This window comes from Papio anubis, chromosome 6, assembly GCF_008728515.1.
Source record: "Papio anubis isolate 15944 chromosome 6, Panubis1.0, whole genome shotgun sequence".
Classification (NCBI taxonomy): Eukaryota; Metazoa; Chordata; class Mammalia; order Primates; family Cercopithecidae; genus Papio; species Papio anubis.
The window spans coordinates 27,346,912-27,366,740 of NC_044981.1; the positions used below are offsets into that span (position 1 = coordinate 27,346,912).

At 41.7% G+C, this 19,829-nt stretch overlaps 2 non-coding genes and 1 pseudogene across 3 annotated transcripts; 1 reads left to right on the forward strand and 2 right to left on the reverse strand.

Annotated features, from left to right (window-relative positions):
* Positions 1-2,514: 2,514 nt before the first annotated feature.
* Positions 2,515-2,596, reverse strand: TRNAS-AGA. The gene has a single exon. It is a non-coding gene; the product is annotated as a tRNA-Ser (tRNA).
* A 5,553-nt stretch (positions 2,597-8,149) lies between these two features.
* Positions 8,150-11,071, reverse strand: LOC110742967 (annotated as a pseudogene). Its single transcript, XR_002521293.2, has one exon. The product of XR_002521293.2 is annotated as a probable ribosome biogenesis protein RLP24 pseudogene (transcript).
* A 2,388-nt stretch (positions 11,072-13,459) lies between these two features.
* On the forward strand, positions 13,460-13,546 carry TRNAR-UCU. The gene is given in 2 exon segments: positions 13,460-13,496; positions 13,511-13,546. It is a non-coding gene; the product is annotated as a tRNA-Arg (tRNA).
* Positions 13,547-19,829: the final 6,283 nt, after the last annotated feature.

Below are 19,829 nucleotides of genomic sequence, written 5' to 3' on the forward strand. Positions count from 1 at the left end.
AGTTCTGAGAATTTTTCTTATATTTCTTGATAAAATTATCCTCCATTTTTCCCTTGTCTTGCTGGAACTCCCAGTAATCAGATGATACTGAATCTCTGGAATGGGTTGTTCAATTTTCTTTCCACTACTGTTTTCCATCTTTGATGTTTTCCTACTGTTTTTGAAGTAATTCTAAACTGTAACTTCCAAATTTTTCATTAAATGTTTTTCCTTTCCCCGCTACCTTATTTCTAGGAGATCTTGTTTTATTATCATAAAAAAAAGTATCTCAAGTTCCTATTTCCAGGTGAGATGAAGTGTGTTTTACCATTTTTCTCCTATCAAATAACGCTATAAGTTATGGGCAGAATGCATGAGATAACTATTTGAAGACCCTGATAATAAAAGAGTAAATAAAAGAGTGTAAGGATGGAAAAATAACCAGAATTATCCTGTGTATTCTCCCCAAATTGATTATAGATGTAATGCAATTGCTATCAAAATTCCAGTAGAATTTCTTGGAGACAGAGAAAAGCTGATTCTAAAATTTCTATGGATAGACAAAAGAATTAGAATAGCTAAATCAATTTTGAAAAAATGCAGTGAAAAATCACATTACCTGGTTTTAAGATTTCATACAAACTTCAGTAATCAAGATAGTAAGGTATTGGCAGAAATATAAACATGTATATCTACTGATCAGGACAGAGATTCTAGAAATAAACTTACACAAATATGGCTAATTGGTTTTTGACAAAGGTGCAAATAAAATAAATGAAGAAATTAAAATTGTTCAACAAATAATATTAGGACAATAGGCTATCCATATGCAAAGGAAAGAAGGAAAGCTGAGAAAAGGAGAGAAAGAAATGAAGGAAAAAAAACGTAAGGAAGGCCTGGAAGGAAGAAGTGGAAGGAAAAGTGGAAGGAAGAAAGAAAAGCAATCCTAACATAAATCTCACAATTTATACAAAAATTAACTAAAAATTGATCATACATGCAAATGTAAACATAAAACTATAAAATTGTTAAAAGAAAACATAACAATATCCACATGACCTTGAGTTGGGTGATGAGTTCTTAGATATGGCACTTTCCAAAAGAGAAAAAAGAAATACATTGGACTTAATCAATTTTTAACACATTTGCTCTGCAAAAGAAACCGTTAAGACACTGAAAAAAATAAAGACTGGCAGAAAATATTTGTAAGTCGTGTATCTGATAGAGGAATTGTATATAGAATATATAAGCAATCCTTAAAACTCAACAATAAGAAAACAACGCAATAAAAATTGGGTAAAGGCATAAATACTTTACCAAAGAGAGTATAAGGATGGCAAATAAGCACACAAAAAGATATTTGACATCATTAGCCATTATGAAATACAACTTGTTTTTTTTTTTCACAATTGCCCCAAACTGGAAACAAATGTCACACAACACAAATGTCCTTCCATGAGTGCATAAACTGTGGTACATTCGTGCAATGGAATTCTATTCAAGAGGAAAAAGGAATGAAATTTTGATATTTGTAACAACTAGGAAAAATCTTTTATTATTATTACTATTATTATTATTTTGTGTGTGTGTGACGGAGTCTCGCTCTGTTGCCCTGGCTGGAGTGCAGTGGCGCGATCTCGGCTCACTGCAAGCTCCGCCTCCCGGGTTCCCGCCATTCTCCTGCCTCAGCCTCCCGAGTAGCTGGGACTACAGGCGCCAGCCACCACGCCCGGCTAATTTTTTGTATCTTTAGTAGAGACGGGGTTTCACCGTGTTAGCCAGGATGGTCTTGATCTCCTGATCTCGTGATCCGCCCGCCTCGGCCTCCCAAAGGGCTGGGATTACGGGCGTGAGCCACCCTTCCGGCCGACTTGGGTAAATCTTAAGGCATTATGCTAAGTAAAGGAAGCTAATCTCAAAAAGTTGCATACTGTATGATTCCATTTCTACGACATTTTCCAAAAGGCCAAAATGTACAAATGGAAAACGTATTTACGATTGTCAGCTGCTATGTGTGGGATTTGGATGAGACTATAAAGGAACAGTGCTAGGGAGGCTTATGGATTGATAGAACTGATGTGTATCCTGATATGATAATGACTATGTGTATATACATATAAGTGCTTTTTAAAAGTCAATTTTACTTAATAATTTTAAAAAATACAGATAGCTCCCATTTGTGGCATAGACTATATACACTCCATGGTTTCTCTGAGAAACGCTTTCACCAAGCTCTTGAAAGAGCTTACTTTGAGCAGGGTTTGGAGGAGAGAAAACCCGGTGAGACCCTGGAGCACTGCACATTGCCAGTGAAGGAGGATTATTGAGGTTACTAGTTCATTAAGTAAACGAACTAGCGACATTTTGACAGCAAACACATACACCGCCAGGGTAGAATTACAGAGGGGCGAACGATGATATAAGTACTCCTGTACGTTCCGTCTTACATTAACCGGAGGGGAGAAAGATGATACAAGTACTCCTGTACTTTTCGTATTACATTAACCTGACCCCATTTTAGGGTAAAATTTCAAACGTAGTCGGCAGGATTCGAACCTGCGCGGGGAGACCCCAATGGATTTCTAGTCCATCGCCTTAACCACTCGGCCACGACTACAGAGATGACAACCAGACTACAGACATGACAGAACTTTGGAAGAACTAAGATGACCATATCCACCACACAAGCATCTTTATTTCGAACAAACCGGATCAATTCAACAACCAGCTCCCTTGGGGACAAATTTGCCTCCTTGCTGGAGTCCTCGAAACTGAAAACAAATTTACTCACCAAGGAGGTGGAGCCAGGCCTTAATCCTACTTTTAAACCTGGGACCTTCTGCTAGACGATGGGACCTTCTGCTAGAACTCCCAGGAGACCAGCCTCCTGGCTGAATGACACTGTTGCTTAATGGATTTCAGAGAAGGAAATGCTCCCTCGTGTGGGGAAAAGAAGGAGAGATCAGACTGTTACTGTGTCTATGCAGAAAGTAGACATAAGAGACTCCATTTTGTTCCGTATTAAGAAAAATTTTTCTGCCTTGAGATGCTGCTAATCTGTAACCCTAGCCCCAATCCTGTGCTAGCAGAGACATGTGCTGTGTTGACTCCAGGTTTAATGGATTTAGGGCTATGCAGGATGTGCTTCGTTAAAAAAGTGCTTGAAGGCAGTATACATGTTAAAAAGTCATCACCATTCTCTAATCTCAAGTACCTAGGGACACAATACACTGCGGAAGGCCGCAGGGACCTCTGCCTAGGAAAGCCAGGTATTGTCCAAGATTTTTCCCCTTGTGATAGCCTGAGATATGGCCTCGTGGGAAGGGAAAGACCTGACCGTTCCCCAGCCCGACATCCGTAAAGAGTCTGTGCTGAGGAGGATTAGTAAAAGAGGAAGGCCTCTTTGCAGTTGAGGTAAGAGGAAGGCATCTGTCTCCTGCTCGTCCTTGGGAATGGAATGTCTCAGTGTAAAACCCGATTCTGTGTTCTATTTACTGAGATAGGAGAACACCGCCCTAGAACTAGAGGTAAGACGTGCTAGCGGCAATACTGCTCTTTTTTTTTTTTTTTTTTTTTTTTTTGAGACGGAGTCTCGCGCTGTCGCCCAGGCTGGAGTGCAGTGGCGCGATCTCGGCTCACTGCAAGCTCCGCCTCCCGGGTTCACGCCATTCTCCTGCCTCAGCCTCCTGAGTAGCTGGGACTACAGGCGCCCACCACCGCGCCCGGCTAATTTTTTGTATTTTTAGTAGAGACGGGGTTTCACTGTGGTCTCGATCTCCTGACCTTGTGATCCGCCCGCCTCGGCCTCCCAAAGTGCTGGGATTACAGGCGTGAGCCACCGCTCTTTATTGCACCGAGTTGTTTGTATACGTACTTATCAAGGCACAGCACCTTTCCTTAAACTTATTTATGACGCAGAGACCTTTGTTAACACGTTTTCCTGCTGACCCTTTCCCCACTATTACCCTATTGTCCTGCCACATCCCCCTCTCCGAGATGCTAAGATCAATAAATACTGAGGGAACTCAGAGACCAGTGCCGGCGCGGGTCCTCCGTATGCTGAGCGCCGGTCCCCTGGGCCCACTTTTCTTTCTCCATACTTTGTCTCTGTGTCTCTTTTTTTTCTCAAGTCGCTCGTCCCACCTGACGAGAAACGCCCACAGGTTTGGAGGGGCTGGCCACCCCTTCACCCTCAGCTAAGCTGAGGGAGAGAAAAACGATACAGAAAACCTCTGGATCTTATCACTTGGTGTCCCTAAGCCCCAAAATGTAAACCTAAAATATTTATTTCATTATGTTTGGGAAATTGTTTTGCAAATAACAATGCGCTTTCACTTTCCAGACGGGTTAAGAAGAAATTTGCAAGTAAAGCTGGCCCATGAGTTCTTTTCCTGTGAAATCCTAGATCCTAATAGATCCTAGTTTACTTTCTAAAAAATTGACTTCTTGGTTTAATTTTGTGAACAATGCAATGGTTGATCAAACCAAATTTAACCAATAAAGCACATTTCCAGTTCTCCTTTTTACATTTTCAACTCACCAGTTCCTTTAGCAGAATGTCCAGATGCTCTATAGAAATGAAATGAAATGAAATGAAAAAAAACAAAAACAAACAAAAAACGATAAATGTGGATGCCAGATCCCAAGATGCGTAGATGTGCAGGTCCCATTTCATGGTCAGAAAAATGTTAATGGGCAAAATGAATTTGATGCATCTTGAGAAAGCTAATTGTTTGGTTTTAATATATTATATTTAACCAGAAGTAACAAAGTGCCTTTTACATAGCATTCTATTTAATTCATATATCACTGAGAAAGGTTTTTTTTTCCAGAAAACTAAATCTTTTTCAAGATCAAATAATTTCCTTTTATCTGTACCCAGAGAAGTTTAACTATGTCATGACTGATAAATAGAATAAATGTGGTCATGGAAAGTAAGACTGCATCACACTTACTTTCTATATATAGATCTTTATACAGAACCAGAGCATTACTTATGTGTTTTTCTACTGGCCATCTTTGGAAAATGTCCAGTCATTTGCTTTAAAAGATTGTATAATGTATTTCAAATCTTTATTTTCAGCTGGGCCCTGATGTTTTTGTATTTTTAGTACAGATGGGGTTTCACCATGTTGGCCAGGCTGGTCTCAAACCCCTGACCTCAAGTGATGCGCCCCCCTCGGCCTCTCAAAGTGCGTTGATTACAGGCATGAGCCACCATGCCCAGCCTCAACTGCACTTTTGAATACATAGTAATCCTTTGAGCTAGGGAAGAAGCAGCCCAAGTTAATGTCATCAGAGTCACAGTCCCAGATGATGAGAAAATGAGAGTCAAACCACACTTAATTGGAAAGAAATTGGATTTTTAAAAATCTACAAGCAAAACTGAATCCACTAAAAATTAGATAGCTCAAATTTCTTTTCTTTTCTTTTTTTTTTTTTTGAGACGGAGTCTTTGCTCTGTAGCCCGGGCTGGAGTGCAGTGGCCGGATCTCAGCTCACTGCAAGCTCCGCCTCCCGGGTTTGTGCCATTCTCCTGCCTCAGCCTCCCGAGTAGCTGGGACTACAAGCGCCCGCCACCTCGCCCGGCTAGTTTTTTGTATTTTTAGTAGAGACGGGGTTTCACCGTGTTAGCCAGGATGGTCTCGATCTCCTGACCTCGTGATCCGCCCGTCTCGGCCTCCCAAAGTGCTGGGATTACAGGCTTGAGCCACCGCGCCCGGCCCAAATTTCTTTTCTTTTCTTTTTTTGAGGTGGAGTCTTGCTCTGTTGCCAGACTGGAGTGCAGTGGCGATCTCGGCTCACTGAACCTCCATCTCCTGGGTTCAAGCGATTCTTGTGCCTCAGCCTCCCGAGTAGCGGCCGCCACCACGCCCGGCTAATTTTTGTAGTTTTAGTAGAGACGGGGTTTCACTATGTTGGCCAGGACGGTCTCTATCTCCTGACCTCGTGATCCGCCCACCTGGGCCTCCCAAAGTGCTGGGATTACAGGTGTGAGCCACCACGCCCAGCCTCAAATTTCATGTTAGTAAGAATTATGTCAAATGCCTCCTTTCTGCAGCCTAGAGACCACAGAGGGAAATTCTTTGATGTAATCTGTACCCTCCCTACCTCGTCCATCACTTTAGAGAATGAGAGCCTTTCTGTGGGCTTCATAAAATACTCAGTAAAAAGCAAAAGTAGATTTGGAGGCTTATTGTCTGGTTTTCAATTCTGAAGAAGGAAGGGTGGGAGAAACGTTCCTGGTGAGAGGAAAGAGATGGAACATCCCCAGTCACAGAAGCTCCCAGTGCCAGCCAACTGCTCTGGCTCAGCCAGAGTCCCTTGAAAATCAGTCTCTCTCTCTCTCTCTCTCTTGCTCTCTCTCTCTCTCTCTCTGTGTGTGTGTGTGCGCACCCCTCTCTCTCTTTTCCTCTCCCTCTCCTTCTTTCCTATTGTCAGTCAAGAGCATCTTCATTAGAAGTTTATGAGATGTTAGTTTATGAGAATATATTAGGATATCCTTCTGTGAGATGATCACCCAATCTAGATGATTCTACAAAATTGTGTTTATTAATTTTGGGAAGTAGATGGAATATTACATAACCAAACTAGCCTTTCAGACTGGCCATGATATATTAACATTTGTATTATTGCTGATTATAACTAAAGTGGCAGGAGCAAGAACCATACCTCATATGTTCAGTTAAAAGAAATTGGTGATCTAAGATAATGAATTAAGTTCTTTTTTATTGGTGTTTTACATATCTTGGCAAAGTAGTGCTTCCAAGTCTATTCTTTTCAGGAAAACCAGTGCCCTTGGAGGGAAAGAGAAGGGTCTGATAAAACACTCTCCAGAATGATGTAGATACAGTCTTTTGGTGTGGGGGTTGGGGGGCTCAGAAAGTAAGCCGTTGTCGGAGAGGATCGTGGGGACAAGAAACAATTTGACTAAACAACAGTATGAGGAAGGGATGAGGATAATGAGGCCTAAGGAAACGAAATAAACTTGAACATCAAGCAGCTGGTAGGGAACGAGTCTGAATTGTACCTATCTATATCCGGCAGCCAATGCCCCCACCCCAATCACCATGATTCTACTCTGCCTTTAATAGTATTTTATGCATATTTTATACTAGCTATAGTAGTTTACTGCCAAACCAAATATTATAGACAAATAAAACAAGAAAAAATCTCCACCTTTTGAGAGTTTGCCCACACAGAAAATCGTCTGTACTAAAAGATTTACAATTAGTATTTGGAGTGTTTGGATTCTCTCCCGTAAAAAAAACAAACATCTTGAAGCTATTAAGTAGAGAGAACTACTGTGTTACAGAATGGAGAATGAACAGTGAATGAAAATTGTTTACTGTCGCCAAGGTTTAATACCTTGTAAAAAGTAAAAAAGAAATCACTTATAACTCAGAAGTGTTTACCAAGTGGTTACCAAGGCAAAGAGATTTCTCCTAATTCTTAGTCTTATATATACCTCATATTCTATGTCATATAATATATATCACTTTACATTTACTTCCAATGCTTTTCCTTCGTCCAGAAGAAAAAAATAAAGGGAATAAATTATGAGAGGGAGGGAAGAGGAAGTCTAGATTGTGAAGAAAACTGAAGGAAGACGTCTTCTGGGGACGCGAGGAGGCAGCGGCACTCAAAAGCGTCTTCTGGGGACGCGAGGAGGCAGCGGCACTCAAAAGGAGTGTGGATTAATGCTCAGTATACCTGTCATGGGGGGCAGTTAAAATGCTGAGAGAGGACTGTACAAGGGACCTTAAGCGTTTCTCAAGGACACCCTCTTCATTTATCTTCATTTGAAAATTAATTTGTAAGAGAAACAAGTCAGCACCGCGGTAAATTGGCTGGAAAACATTTCAGCAGCCTGGTGCTGCTGGTAGATTTACCTCCCATCTTCTCATTCCTTAGGTTCCCTGAAGTCTCTCCAAGGAATTGAGGGCTCCATGGGCAGTGTGGTCCGTGGAAGAAACCGAGTTCTGAGAAAGCGATGCCGGCCGGGAGGAGAAAGGGGAATGGGAAGCGAGTGTGCCCCGAAACCTGCGATAAGTAACCTGGGCTTCGAGGCTCTAGGGATGCAAGAACTTTTCCCCTCAGCTCAATCTTCATTTCCGGTTTAAAACTTCTTTCTGCATTGCGTTTTTGTTTTTTGTTTTGTTTTGTTTTGTTTTTTTACTTTTTAAATGGTTTTATTTTATGTACAAATAATGAACATACGTTGTATCCATAAATTCTACTTTCCAAAAACAGGAGCTTTTTAAAAGAAAACCACATAATAACTTTTAAAAGGCACTAGGATTCCTCTGCTTCTAGATCGTTGCTGGGCTAGAAAAATAAAGTTTGTTCTACCAGGAATCACAAGTAAGAACTGAATATTCTCCAAAGTGGAAACTCTAGAGTGTAGTGTCACTCCAGGCAAATATTATTCAGTTCTCACCCCCAACATCCACAACTACCTATCAGAAGGGTTAAACCAGGTCAAAACAGTCCAGCATAATTTAGGCTTCATCAAACAATGTCATTATGCTCTTCTAAGATGCAAACAAACCAAAACAAGAAATACTAAAATAAAAATAATATCTGACACTGCCATACAAATTGTTAGTTCCTTTTTGTATCTCCCCCTTCTATAACATTAACAAAGGGAATACTTTACTGCAAATAATATTTTATTTTATACATCATTAGCCATAAATTTTTGCCATTAGTTACTATACAAATGCTGCCTAGTGCCATTATCCAAATGCCACAACCATTTTACATCCACAATTCACTTCTATAGTTACAAGTAGAATTTTCATTATTTACTTAAGTACATCTATCAGTGAAGATTTAACACTGAGATGCAATCTAACATCTGTAATATCTGATGTTATGTAGATGGCAATGTAGGAAAGATGTATTTTAATCGCTTTTCATTTAAGTGACCTTATGTAAAAAATAAAATAATTTAGCAGTTCCAAGTATCCAAAGGGCATTTTCAAATGTACACAAAAGAAATGGTTACAGAAATTTTTAAGGAGCATCTTCCATGTCCACATCCTCTTGTAACTGCTGTACCATTTTCTCTTCCATCTGCTTCCCTTTGCCTGCAAGAGGGGCTGGGATAACATGGATGTTTTGCTTGACTTCTTTGATTTCCTGAACTTTCTGTAGCTCTTTATTTTTCTTCAATCTGTTCATTTTAAATTTAGCTTGGCGTTTCTGTTTGATCTCTTCAACTCTCTTCATTGCATCAATAGTTTTATTCCATAGCTCTCGCTGGCATTTGATAGGTTCATTTCTACGTTTTTCAAATTCAAATGAATTATCCACTGTAAGTTATTTACCAGCTGCTTTCCGGAATGCTTTGGTCCACGAGGATTGTGCTTCTTTTTAAAGTTTTTATGACATTTAGATTTGCAAAATTTGAACACCTTGCAATCGTTGCGGACGAACATCATGCCCTATCCAGGCTAGATGGGCCCCGAACAGAAATAACACTTCTCGATATGCATATTGAACCCGCGTGGGACCCCACCAAACAAACGCCAAGCTTGAGAGGAAGTCTGCCTTGCGTTTTTGCAAACAGTTCAGAGTTCGTATTTTGCTTTGTTTTGCGTTCTGCAGGTTTCAGAATTAATTACAGTATTTTCTTTTCTGGATGCGATATAAAGTTGGGAGGTCACCGGGCCAGAGAAGTTCCTCACTGTCTATTGTTAAGTAGCGTATGGGGACGAATGAATGACCTTAAGGTCTTAACCCTGGGATTCGATCTCGCCCTGGGGGCATGGAATCTAACCCTCCAGTGACGGTCGTATTTGTTTCTGTCACGTTGCACCAAGCCATCTTTGGGTCGCGGATCACCTGAGACTTCTTCTCTTCCCTCCACATTTCTCCTCCCGTTTCTCAGACCACAAATGCTCGCCCGTTCCACAATGCCAAACTTGAATTCTCCCGCGCTTGAGCGTCACCTTCAACGACTTCATTCCTTTCTGTCCAGGACGACAAGAAGAAACTTAATTGACCTCCCCTAACGGAGCAAGTACCGCTGGGCCACACTGTCTCAACGAAAGGCGGAAAAGCAAAGAAAATGGTGTTTTTACATCTCAGCCCAAACAGCTGCTAAAAGAAAATTCCCAAGTTAGAAAACCTGGGAGCGTTCTAAAGCCACCTGGACGCAGTAAATTTGTGCCACAAGGTCATCGTTTGCTCTGTGAGCTTGTTGACAAAACACACGAAACTCGTTCTTAAACACAAACGAAAAAGACAGACATGAAAAAGAACGAACAAGAAGGGCTTATCTTTCGAGAGAAAACTCTAGACTGGAGCTAGAGGAAAGGGACTTACGGGACTCGGATATGTATTAAAAATACCATCCAATGTCAAATGTTGGAAGTTCCTCAAATTCCATTCTGTGAAATCAACTGTCCCAAGCATGGAATTGGAGAGGCCAGATTAAATGAGATATGGATTTTGATCCTTGGTCAAACTATTCTTTTTTCCCCCACTTGTACATTTTTAATAACATGAAAGCTATGAAACATGCAAAAACACAAAATGAACTTAGTATCCCTTTTACACCCTAATATTAGTGGAGGCAATGAACACACAACTAAAGCAATAAAATGTGGTTGGAAAACAAGAAGGGAAGGGCCCAAGCTTGATCAGAGAAACCCAACAATTGCTAAAATATCAGTGCAGCATTTAGTGAAGTCCCTTCTGCCAGTGGCTCCCGTATGTCCATATCTTGGAATTCTTTTGGCTGGTGCTTCAAGAACAGACCATGGACCTGGCCTCCTAACTTCCCCAAAGGAATTCCTGCAGAAGACTATGGGAAAGGCTTCTTTGTGATCTTCTTTGTTTGGAATGATGGAAAACATGAGAAATGAAAGGCATCCTCTCATCCCCAGAACACCACCATCATAGCGAGGATAATGACTCAATGGAGTTTCTTTTTTTAATTATATTTTTATGTTTTTCTAATAACCTTAACATATACATTTTTTTTTCTAAAAACCCTAAAATGGAAGTTTCAAATTTGCATAGTGCTTTATACTTTTTCAAAGCATTTTCATGCTATTATATTTTATTTGTTTGAGATGGTGTCTGGCTCTGTCGCCCAGGCTGGAGTGCAGTGGTGCCATCTCTGCTCACTGCAACCTCTGCCTCCCAGGTTCAAGTGATCCTCCTGCCTCAGCCTCCCAAGTAGCTGGAGCTATAGGCATGCACCACCATGCCCAGCTAAGTTTTGTATTTTTAAGTAGAGATGGGGTTTCACCATGTTGGCCAGGCTGGTCTCGAACTCCCGACCTCAAGTGATCTGCTCGCCTCGGACTCCCAAATTGCTGGGATTACAGGCATGAGCCACAGCGCCCGGCCTTGTGTATGGTATTTTAATCAGGTATTTAATCCTGTTGTCACCTTCTCAGACTTCTCACTCTCCATATCCAGGCTACTTGTCAGTTCACAATGCAATCTAACTATAGATATAGTTTTCAAAAGGAGAAAAATACAAACCCTTTTTTGACAAGTACATAAAGATACAAAAATAATTGTGGCACTCTTCTTTATTGCTTGTTTATGGATGTCTTTCCCAGATGAAAACACACTGCTGGAGAATAATCTTGCTGGAATAATTCCCCAGTCCTGCTGGGGAATAATCCATTGAACTGTTATTTCTTTGTACACAGAAACAGAATATTCCTTAGTAATAGCAGGACCCTCACACCAGAAAATTATTTGCTAAATATTTCCCACTGTCTTCCAGCTTGATCTGTCAATTTTTCCCAGACATAAAGTATCTGGGCTGGTACAATAAAACAGTAAACTAAAAAAGATGTTCCCCAGATGTAGAAGATGACAGCTGTCCTCAGGAGTCTGTCACGGGGCCAGCTGGGGGCATTCGTATTTCCCAAGACCCTTTTCCAGCTTCATCTCACCATAGCTTTTATATGACCAGATAGCTGCATAAATCGCTAAAAAGATAGCCATGGAGAAGTCGTGGTGACTCCATGCTATGTGGTCATGTGATGGTTTTCAAGGCCTGCTCAAAGAAAATGGGGTGGGATGATCCACTTCCGGTGTTTTCACTCAGATGAAGGACTTCACACTTCTTCAGTGTAGAACTCATTCTCTCCTCCAGTGTGACAGACACACCACTGAGTCCTCAGCTTTAGGAGAAACAATTTGTAGAAATCCTGCTCATACCAGTTCTGTCTTGCAAAGAGTTACTGACCCCAAATACTTATTTAGGGAGGTAACTGGGAGAAAAGCTTATTCCATGACGGGTTTAGAAAACTCTGGGTAAATACTCTGTAGTCATGTAAACTTACAAGTGAGAATGAGTAGAAAACGACCAGAGACAATAACAGCAAAATCCCAACTCTGCATTTCTTTTTTCTTTTTTTTTTTTTGAGACATAGTCTTGCTCTGTCACCTAGGCTGGAGTGCAGTGGTGCAGTCTTGGCTCACTGCAACCTCTGCCTCCCTGGTTCAAGCGAATCTCCTGTCTCAGCCTCCCGAGTAGCTGGATCTACAGGGGCGCACCACCATGCCTGGCTAATTTTGTATTTTCAGTAAAGATGGGGTTTCACCATGTTGGCCAGGCTGGTCTCAAACTCCTGACCTCGTGATCCTCCCGCCTCGGCCTCCCAAAGTGCTGGGATTACAGGCGTGAGCCACCGTGCCCTGCTCCAGCTTTGTATTTCTTAAAATTACCTTCGGCGTTTAGGACATCCTGTCACTCTCAGGATCGCCCCTCCACTTAGGTTTCTCTGCCCTTCCGGTGCCTGCAGAGTGCACTTGTATGTTCACGGGTTGCAGCTAGTAGTGCTTCTGATCTTCAGGGAATAGGATCTTTCACTGGACCCCGGAAGAGCCATTTTGGCCCTTCTGTCCTCTGAGGCGCAGATCTTTCTGGGGTGCCTCCACCCTCTCTTCACCGCCTTCCAATAGCTTGATCCAGGAGACCATGTAGGGCATCTACGGTTCCCAGGGGACCGTGCAGGGCAAGTCCACATCCTCAGAGCAAGCCACCTGCACCTCCCATGTTGCGGGCTTCAGGCTATAGGGTTTACTGGTTTATTATAAAGGATATCGCAAAGGATTCAAATGAAGAGGCACGCAGGGCAAGGTATGGGAGAAGGGGCGCCGAGCTTCCAAGCACTCCCTGGGTCTGCCACCCTCCAGAAACCTCCACGTGTTCAGCTGTCCGGAAGCTCTCCAATTATTCTTGAGACGGAGTCTCGCTTTTTTTTTTTTTTTTTTTTGAGACGTAGTCTCGCTAAATTATTCGTTATCTCATGGCAAAAGTGAAAATAGTTGTTGAAAGGCTTAGTAACTCCTCCGTGTCAGGGATTGTGTGTACCCCTTGTGTTGTCTCATTTTTGTGTTTATTGAACTCTCACGGTGACTGGAGCAGAATGTTTTCAGGAAACGTATTACTTGAGTAGTCAAATTAGTTAGTAACCTTAGGGCGAAAGGCGACGCGCAAGCAGGCTCTGTGGCGCAATGGATAGCGCATTGGACTTCTAGCCTGACTCGAGAGATTCAAAGGTTGCGGGTTCGAGTCCCGCCAGAGTCGGATCTTGCGTTTTGTGATTTGAGTGGATACTTGCGCAAGTAATTTCTCCTCATATTAATTAATTGGACGTTTTCTCCAATCAGCGAATCCCATTTTCCTGTAATTCATTTTCTGCTTTTAGTGTTAACATCTGAGGAGCTTCTTCAGAAACATTGCCATGTATAGACGTCTACAGTCACTAGATGACCAAATCAAAGGGAAAATAAAACAAGTTGGATATTAAAATGAATACTAGTAACTGTTTCTTCCTTATGAAAAACAACTTTCTGGGGCAGATAAACTTATTGTTTTCCCAGCCTCTGCTTGAGAATTACTGGCAGATGTTCTAAACTGTGCCTGTAAGAATTCTGTCCATTTGGAAACACGCCAGTTTTCTAGCTGGTGAAAACTCAAGCCTCAAGTCTGCTCTTCATCTCATCGTCAACCTCAATAAGTGATCGTTGGTAGTGCAAATATTTCAGCTCTAAGAAATTAATTAAAATTAAATTCGCTTTTAAATGAAATATTATGGATGAGGATGTCTAGCACTGATTTTGATCCAAAACAAAGATCGGTAAAAGTCCTCCCCCCACTCAATTGTACACATAGAGCTGGAAAATGTCTCCTTTTCATCCTAGAACACTACTTTCTTAATTCCCTCCACTGGTGCCTAGTTTCAAGTATCCTGTGTGTCTTCCCAGAAATTCTATATGTATGTTAACATTAATAATACGTAATATATTTCTGGGAAGATGCATATATATGCATATATGTATACACACATTATATATATACATATAGATGTATATCTCCACTCATCTTTGTAGTGATATCATTTAATATATATAGTGTTATATAATTCTTTATATAAATTACATAATATTCCACAGCATGGATTGTACCATTATATTACAAACACGTCACACCTTAAATCCAGATTGCCTGCCATCAGGCGGTCTGGCCCACTCTCACTGAAGGTCTGGGAAAAGGCTCTTCTGTTTGTGGAGGGTGAGAAATAGAGGGAAGATACCTTCTTGTCGACTACAGACCTGCTGTATTTCCAGTAATGCCTGTGCCTGGCATGCTTCCATGTGAAATAAAGAGAGAATTGATCAACCTCTGCCTTTGCTTGCTTAGCAAAATAAATCCCCCAATAAAGCCCTTTTTAAAAACCATGCCTAGCCGGGCGCGGTGGCTCACGCCTGTAATCCCAGCATTTTGAGAGGCCAAGGCGGGTGGATGACGAGGTCAGGAGATCGAGCCCATCCTGGCTAACAGGGTGAAACCCTGTCTCTACTAAAAATACAAAAAGTGGCAGGCGCCTGTAGTCCCAGCTACTCGAGAGGCTGAGGCAGGAGAATGGCATGAACCTGGGAGGCGGAGCTTGCATTGAGCCGAGATCGCGCCACTACACTCCAGCCTGGACGACAGAGCGAGACTCCGTCTCTAAATAAATAAATAAATAAATAAATAAATAAATAAATAAATAAAAATAAACATGCCATTTGACATGGTGAATTTTCCCCTTACTTTGCACAACAATTTGGCAATGACGTACCCTTTCACTAAGATCAGTTAATGTCATGATTGACCATATGTAGAATATTTATTATCCAGTACATACCCCTTTTCTTATGACATAAATTACCTCTAGTCAGGTCAGGCAATGAAACAGGGTGTGAGAGATTCACAGCTTCTTACCCCTATTTATTCCTGTATACATTTCTCAGTAAATGATACTCTCTTACTCCAGCTGCAATGCCACCTTTATCATGTATTAAATTTACGCATATGTGCAGATGATTTCTGAGCTCTCTATTATATGACATTTTGTTTATCCTTGCACCAACAATGCATGCTCTGAATGTATTAAGACTTCTAGTAAGACATGATACTTAGTGTGGTAAATGCCACTATCTTTTCCTTCTTCAAAATTCTCTTGACTGATGTAATCACCAGGTTCACATTTTCTGTTTCTCGTCTCTCAAGTGTTACAAGCTGGCATTGCCTGTTTCCAAAACACTGTTATCTAAGACTGTATTAGATATTTTTTCTATTTTTCTAGTTTTTTATAGCCAGAGGACAATTCTCTTAGCAATTCATTTTTCATGAGTGGAAGCAGAATTTTCATTTTCAAAAAATGCACCACGGGCCGGGTGAGGTGGCTCACGCTTGTAATCCCAGCACTTTGGGAGGCTGAGGCTATTGGATTGCTTGAGCTCAGGAGACCTGCTTGGGCACCATGGTGAAACAATGTCTCCACTAAAAATACAAAAATTAGTTGGTCGTGATGGCACATGCTTATAATCCCAGGTACTTGGGAGGCATAAGAATTGCTTGAATCTGGGAGGCAGAGGTTGCAGTGAGCCGAGATTGTGCCACTGCACCACTCGAGACTAGGCAACAAAGCAAGATTGTTTAAAAGAAAAAAAGAAGCACCACAGAGATCATCAATTATTTTGAATATCTCATAGTATTTTGTTAATTTTTTTGATTACTTAATCTAAGACCATCTTAATCAATTGATTAATTTCTTTTTATCTACATAGCCGATTCCCTATGTCATTCTTTTTCATAGGAAACTAGTCTAATGAATTAAATGTTTACAATTTATGACAATGTTTTCTAGAAGAGTATGTAATGATATTTGGTACATGTCTTTTTATATTCTATAAATTATATTTTATGTACGTATCATTCAATTTCTGACTTTTTCCACAATGATTACTTTATTTATATAACATTTAAATGCCAAAATCAGTACCTCATAGTATGTATCTGTGATTGTTAATTTTATGAGACACCTTGCATGAACCACAGGGTACCCAGATTAAGCATTATTTCTGGGTATGTCTGTGAGGCCATTCCTGGATGAGATTAGCACTTTTCCCTCATCCTCTCTCAGATCTCTGCCAGTTTGGCCTAAATTATCTAAATTAATTAATTGCCTAAATCAATTAATCAATAATATCAGTTATGCATATTATTTATGAAATTACAAGTCTGTAAATCCAGTAAGAAAAACAAATGTTAATTTTGTTGGCATCTACCTAGGGTGACTTGAGAAATCAGGGGACAGTGCAGCTTATATATTTCCCAGCAAACCTTCTAGTAATACTGTACATTTTGAACTACTACAAGGATACTAGAGGAACTTCTAGTGGGACATACAGAATGCATTAGTTTTTATTTTTAATGTTGGGAATACTTACAAAGATGTTATAAGGTAGGAAAAAACCCTCAGGAATAGTTCTCCAAGACAAGTAATAGTAGGGATATCGCCCTTGTATAAGAAAAGGCATGGGGATAGTTTAATTACTTGAACCTAGAAGTATAGAGTCTCGAGGGCTGCCTTAAAAGGAAATGTGACCTCCAGTGCAGGAGTGTGCCCATCGGTTACCAATAAATACCAGTTTACAGTGACTCTCGGAAAGGTTGTTACTGTGCTTTGTTAACGACCACTAAGGCAAGTCTTACCCAGAATATGCAGGATAATGTGAACAACAATTCATTTTTCTGGTCGGGTTACATTTATCTCTTGTCAGAATTTTAATGCGAAAAAGAAGAACAAAGTTTTACATTCTTAAAATGTGATTTCTTTCCGTTGTTGATTGCATTACACGCTGCATTCCATACACGGCCACTAGAGGGCAAAGGTCTTGCAGGTGGAGTTAGTAGAGTGGTTCTATTCAAGCAAGGAAAGTCTGCCCTTGTCTAGAATGATGTCATCACATTGATTAGAGTCAAGAGGGGACATCAGTCATATGGGCCTGTTGGCGTTGTGAGGCAACGGTCTCAAGAGTCCTCGAGAGAGAGAGGTGTTGCCCCTCCCTGAGGACAACCGGACACTAGGTGTGGAGCCAGCCGCGAGGATGGGCGACTGCTGTGGGGCCAGCAGCGGAAGTAGGGATAGAGCACACGGTAAAGGACTCCTGCTACTGCTCCCCCTTTGCTGTCTGGTGCAGACCCGAGGTGGCCTCGAGGTGTCACCGGTGGTGAGAGCCGCCGCATGAATCCACACTGTGGATGAAGGTTAAGAATTGGCGGTGGCCCATCGGTAGCCAGAGACCCAAATCGTGTCTGATTTGAGTGAAGATCACCCCAGATTAGTGCGTCAGTTCCGTTTTGACGGCCGAATTTCTCACGATCCCATGTAAGAAATGCCACACCCGTCAACAGGAGCGACCCACGCGCTGGGCCTCTTTCTCGGATCGGGTCGCCACCCCCATGCCAGGGCTGTGCTAAAGACTAGAGTCTCAGACTTGGAATTTCGAGGAAAGTGTTCCAAAACGCTGCGCTCGCTGCGGCGAGGGGCAAGAGCAGAAGCCCGGCTAGCCCCGGTCCAAGGACAGTAGCTGGGAGGGGCGTGGCAGCCGCTTAGTTTGAAATCTTTCAGATACCCCAGCGGAATATCATAAAGAGCACAAACAACTTTTACATAGGAACAAAATAGAGAATATACAACCTTAAACGCCTAATAATTTCACCATGCATGCCTAGGAAACCAAATAGCAGTCAAATCGAGTTATTTCCCAGAGAAGAGGAAACGCAGAGGAATCTGATAGGGAGCAGGCTTCAGAAGTATTGAGCTGCCTCTCTCTGCTATAAGGAGAGAACCAATCCTGAGCTGAAATTTCTGCAAATAGAACTGAGATGATACCAGACAATGTCACGGCTGAAGGAGGGTAGGAAAGTTTAGAAAGTGCTTGTGTAACCGGGCGCAGTGGCTCACACCTGTAATCCCAGCACTTTGGGAGGCCGAGGCGGGTGGATCACCTGAGGTCAGGAGTTCGAGACCACCCTAGCTAACATGGTGAAACCCCGTTTCTACTAAAAACACAAAAATTAGCTGGGCGTGGTGGTACGCACCTGTAATCCCAGCTATTTGGGAGCCCGAGGCAGGGGAATTGCTTGAACCCAGGAGGCGGAGGTTGCAGTGAACCAAGATCATGCCACTGCACTCCAGCCTGGGCAACAGAGCCAGACTCCACTCTATCTAAAAAAAAAAAAAAAAAAAGCTTGTGTTTGAATTGGTGCTTTGTCTTGAAACATCAAGACAATACCATTCATTACTTTTGTCCATGAAAAGAAGTCTAAGTATTTCAGAGCTGTGGGCAAAAACCCTCCAGACCTGGGCTAGGTTTTGAAAGCCAAGAGAAGCATGATTGCAGAGGTGCCAACCTCAGGCTTTTATTGAAACAACACAATAGAGAATCTTTGACATCTGAAGTCTACAAAGTTACCCTGCCTTCTCTGCTCTCACAGGCGCCTATGCTACTAGTTCAGGAAAATCTGTCTCACTTATATCTGAAGAGAAAATGAAGTATGCTGGGCCAGGCACAGTGGCTCACACCTGTAATCTCAACTCTGGGAGGTTGAGGCCAGAGGATCATCTGAGGTCAGGAGTTCAAGACCAGCCTGGCCAACATAGTGAAACCTGATTTCTACTAAAAACACAAAAATTAGCCAGGTGTGGTGGTGCACATCTGTAATCCCAGCTACTGGGAGGCTGAGGCAAGAGAATCACTTGAACCCAGGACGTGGGGGTGGCCGTGAGCCAAGGTGGCACCATTGCACTCCAGCATGGATGACAGAGTGAGACTGCATCACACACACACAAAATAAGTATGCTGGTATCCACAGATAGCTGAAATAAAAATAAATATAAAACTTGCAATCTAATCTTTCTATATACAAGTTTGCCCAAAAATATGGCTACAAAGAAGAATATAAAATAACATAATTCATGATTAATTTATTAAAAATATTATAAGGAGGTATGAAAGGAAAATAAATACCAGGATCCCAAAAATTACAAAACCGAGGGAAAAGTCAAGCTGGGAACTATGTCAAGCAAACCTGCCTCCCATTTTATTCCTGAATAAGATAGGTATGAAAATAAGAAGTTACATACCTCCCTCACAATTTGCCCACAAGGAAATTCCTTGTGGACAAAGAACAGAGAGAACTCAAAGTCATCCCTCTGAGGCTCACCTGAGACACATGTGTATCAGATTGCTTCCTCTGCCCTATTGTTTACGTAAAAATGCAGATTCAAGGAGCCAGACTAAATTGTGTTTTCAAGGTCTCAAAAGAATGCAACCTTTGTCTCTTATGGACTTCTAACCTTGAAGCCCCTACTTTGAGTTGTCCTGCCTTATCACACCGAACCAATGTACATCTTACACATACTGATTGATGGCTCATTGTCAGAGGCACTGGAACAACGGCGACTCCACCTTGAAGGGGCTGGGTGAAATAAGGCTGAGACCTACTGGGCTGCATTTCCAGGAGGTTCAGGCAT